Source organism: Phasianus colchicus, chromosome 28, assembly GCF_987193195.1.
Source record: "Phasianus colchicus chromosome 28, bPhaCol1.hap1.1, whole genome shotgun sequence".
Lineage (NCBI taxonomy): Eukaryota > Metazoa > Chordata > Aves > Galliformes > Phasianidae > Phasianus > Phasianus colchicus.
Window position 1 is genome coordinate 5,468,511 of NC_143463.1, and position 9,371 is coordinate 5,477,881.

Genomic DNA, 9,371 nt, shown 5'->3' on the forward strand with positions numbered 1-9,371 from the left:
CAGCAGCTGCTGCAGGGAGACTTGGAGTATCTGTTTCCTGGAGGATCCAAGTAAAGCCAGTGTAACCTGCATCAGAATCAGTTCCCAGCTGGTGATATGAGCTCTGGCTTGGCTGCAATTCCATCCCAGAACATCAATTTTCCCAGGTAGAAGAAAGGAAATGGAAGGCAAATCTGAACTCCAGCCTGTGATGGCACAGGGGACTGGCCAAATTTACTCCAACCAGCTACAATGAGATGTTCCTTGAGAGCTCTCATAGAAAAGCTTCCCAGCCCCACTCCTGAAGCACAGATCTATGGACCTTTTAACTTCCTCCCAAACCCACGGTGGTCATGGGGTTAAAAAAAAAAAAAAAAAAAAAATTAAAAATCTATAACTGCTTCATAAAACAGAAAAACTCTGCTAACCGCCCAGGCTTTCTTCTCAGCACCGTGCTGAGGAGGCAAGCTGCTCCACCTCCTGGCTGACTGAGCTCCCTGTCCAACTTCTCAGCTTCGAGCAGAACTCACTGGAGAATGGTGAAGGTGTGGTCCAACCATGATTATTTCTGCCAAATCTCTAACACTAGCAAACAAAGCCCGCTTACAGGAAGATGTAAGGCTTGTGGATAGGAGCAAGCCTTATAATTGCTCATCCATGTGAAAACGAAAGAAAATCTGTGTCCACAAAACAGGCACAGACGGAAACAAGAGGTAATATTTTTTCACGCATGGGAATTCAGAAGTCTGGGATCTGTTCCTCTGAGACCTCTTGGCTCACTTTGTACTGCTTTGTCTATGAAAAAAAAGCCACTCTTCTCTGGTTTCCTATAGGAAAAAAGAAAATATTGAGGTGAGATTGTCTGGCTGGTGAGAATTAGTGATGCAAATATTGGTCTTGAGGATCCATGGCATCTTGTTAACATCTACATTCCCCTTCTTGTCAAAGAGATTCGTTTCCCATCTGGAAAGAAGGATAAAGATGCTGGTAGCCACAGAGGAAAGGGAGCAAGATGAAGGATTCCACTCTGTAGATGTTGTAGGGCAGAAATAACTGCAGGAGGCAGTAATGAAATGATGGATCTTCTCTGATTCAAGATCCTAGTTGCTGCTTCTGGTCAGTGAGCAACCACAATCTGCCTACCAGATATGCACAGCTGTCCCACACCCAAAGCACTCCCACAGGCCAGATCCTGTAGCCTGCCTGCTTCAATGTGTCTACACAGAATGGCTCACAATGAGCACAGTAGTGAGAGGTACTTACAGAGGCATTTATTCTAACACAAAACGTTCTCTTAGGGCACAAGGGGGATGAAGCAAGGCTGGATGAACTCCTCTCAATTGAGCACTGCTTCACTGAAATCAATACATTATTATGGTAGTGACTCCAGCCCTTAATATTCTACCACTGAACAGCATCATCTCTGTGTTGAACAAGGGAGACTTAGTCTGAGGGAAAATTCTTTTTTATGATACAGATACTCAAGTAGTGGGACAGAGCACTAGGAAAGGAATAACATTTCCAATGCACAAGGTTTTGGAAAGGAAATTAAAACAAAGCTCTTCCAGAGTAGATGTAGGGCAGGGAAGGAGAGCCTTGGGGCAGCAGGATGGGATGTCTGCTCAGCCTGATTTCTGTTCTTGTGAAAAAACCAAACATTTAGATTAGGTTTTACAGAACTGAGTGATCTCCTGATGGCACTTTGAATGTTACTAGTGAACGACTCCTAGATTCAGAGGCTGCCTCTGCCACTCTTTCCTGCCTCTTTTCTCCAAATGTTAGCTGAGGCTTACCTGCTAACTGACATGTAAAACAGAGGAGCAAATCTCTCCCTCACCCTTTGCATATCTCTGCCTCTGACTGCCCCACTTGAGGCCTGTTTTCTTTTTTGATGCTTCTAATGAAACTAAGTGGCTGCAACCAAAAAGTTTCCACTTCCTGCCTCTGGGCTGATTACTGCAGAGCTGACAAAGGCAGCATCCTGCATTGTAGCCTCTATGGATTGGAACCCTCAGGGGAAAGGATAAAGTGGTGCTCCATGCCCTTGGCTCATCAAGAACCGTTAGAGTACTGACTGCCTAACCTGACCATCTAAGAGAGCACAGGACCTGACCAGCCTGACTTCAGGGACCAAGGTCTCTGGGAAACATGCGCTAGTGCACAGATGCGTGACATTCTCAGCAGTCCTTGATACTGGGCTTCAGTATCGGAATAAGCAAAGTCCCTTCACCAGCCATGCTACAACAATCTTGGTTGGTACTGTTGAAGGGGGAGCTGGTCACGCTTGCTATTTTTGTTATGCTTAATGTTGTCTAGAGACACATCTCCACAGCCTTGGTGGATGGATCCTGTTGTGCCCTAGGTTGGGGTGGACAAATGGTCCATCATTCCAAACTCTTCTACTTACCCAACCTTGTATTTGAAAGTAGTTGAGAGAAGAGTCCAGTGCAAGTTCCACCTGGGCTCAGTTTTTCTACATCTCACCTTACTGTCTCAAGAGGAAAGTAAACAAGATTCTGCTCAGCATTGCAGAGAATAACTGCTCAAGTGTTGCCTGGCAGACAGGGCCCAAGAGGGAGACCATCTGTTCCTGATTGAGGGCTTTAATTCCTCCCTGAGGGATCCTGGGCTGAAGATACCCACGTAAGTTCAATGGGATAAGAGGCACCAGAGTGCAGCCATGACCTTGATTCCTACTTCAGTCCTTGATGGCTGGGCATCTTGCAGAAACAAGTCATGGCTAGGTCCTCAATTCTATAAGCCATTGGATATCTCCTACTCCCCAGACTGATTTCTTCTTTCTCTCTCCACATGCCCAACTTCTTTTCATATCAGCAATCCTTCTCACATTTATGCAATGTGTTCCCTTTTGTGGAACTGGGCTGTGGCTGCGCAACTTTCCTGCAGCTCTCACAGCTGCCACTAACTGCCCTTACACATCCTGCTCTCCTTGTCCAAAAAAAGCACAACTACCCCATACAAAGGCCATTTGCTTGACACCTCACTTTTGACTGTTCATCTGGCTCCTGCAGCACATCCTGGCAACACTGGAGGGCATTATGAACAGGAGCACTGGGAAGGTTTTGGTAATGCTGTCAGAGCTTGCAGAAGCCGCTGGCATCTCAGACAGAGAAGAGAATAACATCCAGGGAAGTCTGGAGAAGGAAAGAGCAATCTGCTGCTAGTCAGTATGTCTGAGAAGCTGGGAACATATTGCATTAAACTGTTAATAACACCTTGAACAACAGGATGGTAGTTTCCATCTGGCCTAGTGCTGAGCTTGGTCTCTCTCATTTCTTCCCTGCCACAGCCAGGGAATCTTAGTCATAGGGTTGGCCATAGGTCATCCAATAAGGCAGAGCAAAGACGAAAAAAGCCGTATAGCAAGAGCAGGGTGCTCAGCAGCAGCAGCAGCAACTCTTGACTCTCCTCTCACCCCAGCTAGACCCTCCTTAAGCTTGGGAGGTGAAAGATGCTAAGAGCTATTTGCTTAATTAGTAGCAATAGCTGAAGTACTTGAGAAACAAAAGCTCCCCTCTCTCTTTGTGTCCCACTTTTACTTGGGAGCCAGGGATGGGGAGCAAATTGCTTGGACCCTGGATCTCATCACCATGGCTGCACAGACACAGACTCCTGTTATCTCCAGAAAAACAAAACCCTCCTCCCACCTTCTTCTGTCTCAGCTGGAGCTGATAAAAGGAGAAGAAATAAACAAAACACATTTTTTAAAAATACCCAAAACAGAAAATAAATACTCAGGGAATAAACCAATCTTTGATAAAACATATTTGTTGCTGCAATGGCTTTTGGGTTGCTGGAGAGTTGAATGACTCAAATGAGGATTTCAGGTTACAGAATCCATCTCAGTAATGCCATGAGTTATAAAATCACAACTCACAAACATGATAGGTCATGCCAAGTGCTTGAGAATAATGGTCTCTAGCTATACGTATCTGAAAGTGTAGATCTGAGTTATTTATACATAGGGATGTGTGTACTGTTACAATGAGCATATAGAATTTTTATGGACTCTTGTTTGAAACCTGCAGGGATCACAACTGTAAATTTTCCATGAGACTCTTCTGTATCTGTATTTCACAATGCACATGGAGAGGTAGCAAGCAAATAGGCAGGGTAAGATAGCAGAATTAGTTAGCTAATAGAGATTTTGATGCTACCAGTTAAACAGCTTTTGGTACCTGGGCACCTTCACTCAGTGTGGTTAGGATTTCTAAAGGAACACAGAGTGAAAAACAAAGTGGGACTTTGATATATACTCATAACTGAAAGGCTAAAAATACATCAAATAGCATAGCAGTAAAGCACTGAAAACTAGCACCCATATATTTATGTACTGAGAGAAATTAGGGCTATTACAGTTGCTCCAGGCTGGCTTTCCACATAAACTGGATAGATAATTTCACTTGGTGCTTCACGCATCAAGCTCTGACCATCTGGCTGAATGTGAATGTACCTTTCAGCAACATGTCTCATTTTGGCTTGATGCCTCCAGGGCCACCTCCCTACAATAGGCACTATTTCAGTGTTTAATTACACTTAAAGTTGAAAAAGGACAGCTTATTTTCAGTCTGTATCTTTCCAGTATCAGCTTCTGGATACGGAGTCTTTGGCTGTCTGTGTATGCATGCAGGAAGCTGTATGCTTAAATCAACCTGTTAACCGCATAAGAAGTTAAGGGTCAGAGGATGGCTCACACAACAACTCTGTTTTTTAAAAACAAGTCATTATTAGGTGAATAAACAATGTGAATAACTGCTAATTCAAAATTTAACCTAGTGTTCCCTATTTTGCACTGACTGGCAGACATAGTCTGTTCTTTGGCTCTTTTTCATTATCAGTAGTTGAAATTAAAATGCTTGTAATTCTATCAAGAAAATTATGACTTTGTTATACAATATACATTTTGCTTATGTAAATTTTGTCTTTGTATACAACATTTTCTTCCAACTGCCAAGAAGTACTTTTTTTTTATTCAAAAAGGCCAAAGAATGCCACATTAAACAGCTGATTATGCTTTTCAATTTTTCTACACAAGTATTTTCTCCTATTAGCATTTCCTTGGCCAAGCATAGCGAAGTGTTACCTGTGTAAGTCACAACAGACAAATCAGCAAGTAAGGTTTCTGTCTTGAGAGACTCACAGGGCTTGAGAGCTCACTCTTGCTCTAAAACTTAGCTGACCTTCTTTTGCATATGGACTTACATGGTTAAACTCATTTAGATCATGACAACAGCATGCTCAGACTGGCCTGAAAAGATCAGGCTCTTATTGATAGCTCTGAGGACACTTTGTCGCTACAGAAAGCATGCTGCTCTCATCTTCTCCCACTGCCAAATAAACATGAACTGCATAACTACTGTAATAACAGCAGTGTTAATATTAATGATACTGGAGTGAGATCTAGGTCTAGTCTCCAGGGCTCACATTCTCCTGGTCGTTATCTTCAGGATCTCTCTCAGATGTCTTTGAGAGCCTGGGTTAAGAAATCATCTTGAAGCAGCTGATGATTTTTCCCCCAACCCACCAACAGTTAAAAAACGGAGTGTAGGACTTCAAAGCACATCAGGTGTTCCAGTTGGGTGTGGACTTTCAATCAACTTATAAGAGAAATAAATCGCTATAGATGGCAGCCCAGGACTCTGAGGATCCATTGTACCTATGCCTCTGACTTGCTGAATACTCCAGAAAAATTACCATCTCATTGCATTTTTGACAGAGGAAAAGCAGTATGTCTGGGCCGGAGGTATAAGAAATATGCCTCTTAGAAAAAAAGGTCCTGGAGAAGACCAGTGTCCCCCTTACACTCTGTTTGATGGACAGGACTTGTACTGGTGCTCAGGGAGGATGCTGTGATTGAACATCATTGTCACCACTGTGCCCTATAACCAGTTATAACAAAAGACTGGTTTTCAAAGGACACATATGATTGTGCTCACACGCTCCTTGGTCTGGCAGAAATAGCTAATATTTTCTTTTTGCAGAGCCAGTATTTGACCTCTCTCTTCCCTGCTGACCATGTGCTCTTTTTATATATTAGCATGATGCGCTGGTTGTAGTGTCTTCCCCTTCGCTATCACTCATGTACCTCCACCTCTCATCTCCCAGTATCCACCAACTCCCAACATCTGTGCCACTTACTTGGCCTCTTTTTCCTTTATGCTGCTCCCCTCCACAGTCGTGTGACTACTATTGTGTGGTCCCTGCCACACAAAAGCTAGCCTGACCTAATTTAAATCAGTGCTATTGAAGCTGTTCTTGTTTTATCTCCCAGCACACAAGGGCTGCGCTCCCCATTTCAGAGGTAGCACAAATGAATGGCTAATTGGGGGAGTATTGTGCAGGCGGTGTTGTCTCCAAGCCCTGACTGTCAGCTCTCCTGTTCGATTGTGCTCCAAGCTCCCCTCTATTTTAGCAGCCATGCAGGCTGCTTTGAGAGCAGAGGGAGAAAAAGGGGAGAAAGGAACTCTGCAGTCATTGCAGCATGTCAGACAAACAAAGCACAGCACAGCCACGTTCAGCACACTGGTGAAAAGGCTAGCTGGGGGAGGGTTTCCTTCTTCAGAAAGGGCAGGTGCTGGTGATAATAGTGGAGAATATCCAGCCTTCACCTCCAAACCACCCCCCTGTTTTCTTTTTCTTGTGTATTTCTGTGACAGTCTTTCTTCAAACTCTAGAGGTTGCCCTTGGGGAGGGGAGGTGAGGCATAGGCGGCTTTCATGTGTGAGCTGCGCCACAGGGTTTCTAAATCTTGTGAGCAGAGAACGGGTCAGGGGCTGGAGGGCAGACTGAGATGTTGCCAGTTTCTTCACCCTCCTGAGCAAACTTTGAGCAGTCATCACCAACTGACCTTTGTAAGCAAAGTGAGCAACATCCCTGGGAGCTATTCCAGCAAGTGGCAGGGCCCAGGACCCATCTATACTGTGTCCCAGAGTCCACCACTGACTGACTGAGGGATGACTGCAGTATTTTTTGAGTAGGTTTGGGAGTTAATACCAGACACACAATGTCTTTTTTTCTACTTTCTGTCTCTCATATGTACCTTCCAAGAACTTTCTCCCTGCGGTTGTTTGGTCTGTTCGTCTCCTTTTGCCACTGATCACTTGACTGAAAGATAGACCTGTGGAAGAAAAAACTCAAAGCATTTGAGTCTTTTCACTGATGATCTTGGTTCACTGCATATTCAATTTCTTCTGCACTAGGGAGAGGTCTTTACCCTTACATATTGATAAGATTTTCCCCGACCACACTTTGGTGATAACACAGTGCAAAGGGACACCAGAGTCCCCTCCTGCAGGCTCCACCAGTTGCAGGCAAAAAGAGTGTAACACCACAAAATTAAACAGTGGTGTGAAGCAAACAAGTCCCAAGGGTCAAGATTTGTTGTAGACTTTAATGTAATATTCTAAACCTTACTGCCATTCAAATTAGAGAAAACACCAGCAAGTCAGAGTTTAAAGACGTGACAACCTTCTCTCTATTCCTTTTGGCTCCAAATCAAGAGATTAGCCACTAGAACATAAAATTAAATGTAACCATGAGGTTTTTTTTTTTTCTTTTCTTTCTTATGGGTTTATGGTTCATTTATCTCATCTAACTTTTTCTCTGCAGCCAACAGAGCATAAAACACAGTTCAAATAACAAAATAAAATGAGAAAAATGAATTATCATATTACCACCTTATCCCAAGGGCTGAAGATTTATGAAAAAAAAAAGAAGACAAAGTAGTGCTATATGAGCACATGCGTTGCTAACACTGCACTAAGATAATAATAAGGATACGGCGTATTCCTAGAACCACACAGAATTGGGACCAGGGACTTTACCCAAAATCTCACTGATCTCATTGAGAGACTCACCACATGGCAATTGCCAGTGTCATTATACAGCATTGTCTTGGAGAGACACAGGCAGTGAACGTATTTTGCATTAGGGAAGGTTTACTTGCAGGGAAGGAAGAGAGAAGCAGCACCAAATGTTAGATACCCACCACCAGTCACCCACCAGCTCCTGTCCTGAGGTCAGATTCGCTCAGAGCGGCTCTGCAGGGAGCCCCACTCCCCGTTGCCACTGTTATACCGACATCTGGTGGCAGCTGCCTCAGGGAAAGGAGCTGCTACTTCTTCTCGTGTGGCCCAAAAGCACCACATCTTGTCCTCATGGCCTGCATACAGCCTGCACACCTGGCTTCGTCCTGAGCCACAGGGCTGAGGGGCGGGCATGGGCTGAGAGGTGCAGTCTGCCAGGAGGGCATGCAGCAGGCCTGAAGCCTTGCAGTGCCATGAGGAGCTGGGCACGAGGCCTCGTTGTGCTGTGGGCATTGTGCCGTGTGTGAGGAGCGCATCTGGTCCTTGCTGGGCTGTTCACCTTTCTGAAAGGAACACCAGCAGAATGCTTTCATACGCAGTGGTGTGGGACACCCACCTCTTCCTCAGCCAGCAAGCCTCTAGAGACAATAATGAAGAGACAGTAGTCACTCATTAAGGCTAGTCGCTCAGAACCCCACGCAAAATTTGCTGGTACTTGGCGTAGAGTTTCTTGAGGGCGTACAGGAGTGTCCCCAGTATCGACCGCGTGCTGTGCAGAGCACACACTGCCGAAGGGTTGCGAGTACGTCGGGTTTCCGTAGTGTAGCGGTTATCACGTTCGCCTCACACGCGAAAGGTCCCCGGTTCGATCCCGGGCGGAAACAGTTTTTTTTTCTTCACTTTCTTTTTAACCCATTACTTTACTTTATTCTTTTCCTAAACCCTCATACAGTTTTATTTACCTCCTCCCAACTCTTCGAGGCTCTGCAGCTCCTCTCGGTGAGAGTTGGGGCCGAAAAGACAGCACTGCGCTCTCAAAGCAGGGTAACGTACAAATTTCACCGGCATTACTGGTGACCGCCAGCGCCCAGGTAGGGAAAACTGCGCTACGACACGCGTTTTGGAGGGGTTTCGAAATCTATGGGAAGCAGAAAAGAAAAAAAAGGAAAATGAACAGCAACCGCTGCGTTGGCCGGGAATCGAACCCGGGTCAACTGCTTGGAAGGCAGCTATGCTAACCACTATACCACCAACGCACGACAATCGAGTCGCACCCGCTTTCTCTACTAACCACTACATGGACCCAACCACTTTTTCCTAGAAGGGGCTGAAAACTGATATGGAGTACTTAGCAATGCTGCCCCACGAGGACGCTTCAAGATGCATTCGGGTGTTATGAAAAGAAAGATATTCATTTTGTGTATTTTTACCCCCAGTTCCCTCCGTACCCTCTCTAGCAACTTCCCCCTCCCACGCTGCGACTCCATTCCCCACGCATACTGCGCTCTTGGTACCGCCCCTCGCGCGCTCCCGCCAACCCACTTCGCACGCGCGCGCGCCTCACTT

The 9,371-nt window shown here is 45.3% G+C and overlaps 1 long non-coding RNA gene and 2 other non-coding genes across 3 annotated transcripts; 1 reads left to right on the forward strand and 2 right to left on the reverse strand.

Annotated features, from left to right (window-relative positions):
* Positions 1-421: 421 nt before the first annotated feature.
* Positions 422-9,317, reverse strand: LOC149914747 (uncharacterized). The gene is made up of 4 exons (XR_016460337.1): positions 9,254-9,317; positions 8,768-8,943; positions 7,040-7,117; positions 422-806 (listed from the first exon to the last, which is right to left on the reverse strand). It is a non-coding gene; the product is annotated as an uncharacterized LOC149914747 (long non-coding RNA).
* TRNAV-CAC (transfer RNA valine (anticodon CAC)) lies at positions 8,617-8,689 on the forward strand. The gene has a single exon. It is a non-coding gene; the product is annotated as a tRNA-Val (tRNA).
* Positions 8,990-9,061, reverse strand: TRNAG-UCC (transfer RNA glycine (anticodon UCC)). Its single transcript has one exon. It is a non-coding gene; the product is annotated as a tRNA-Gly (tRNA).
* Positions 9,318-9,371: the final 54 nt, after the last annotated feature.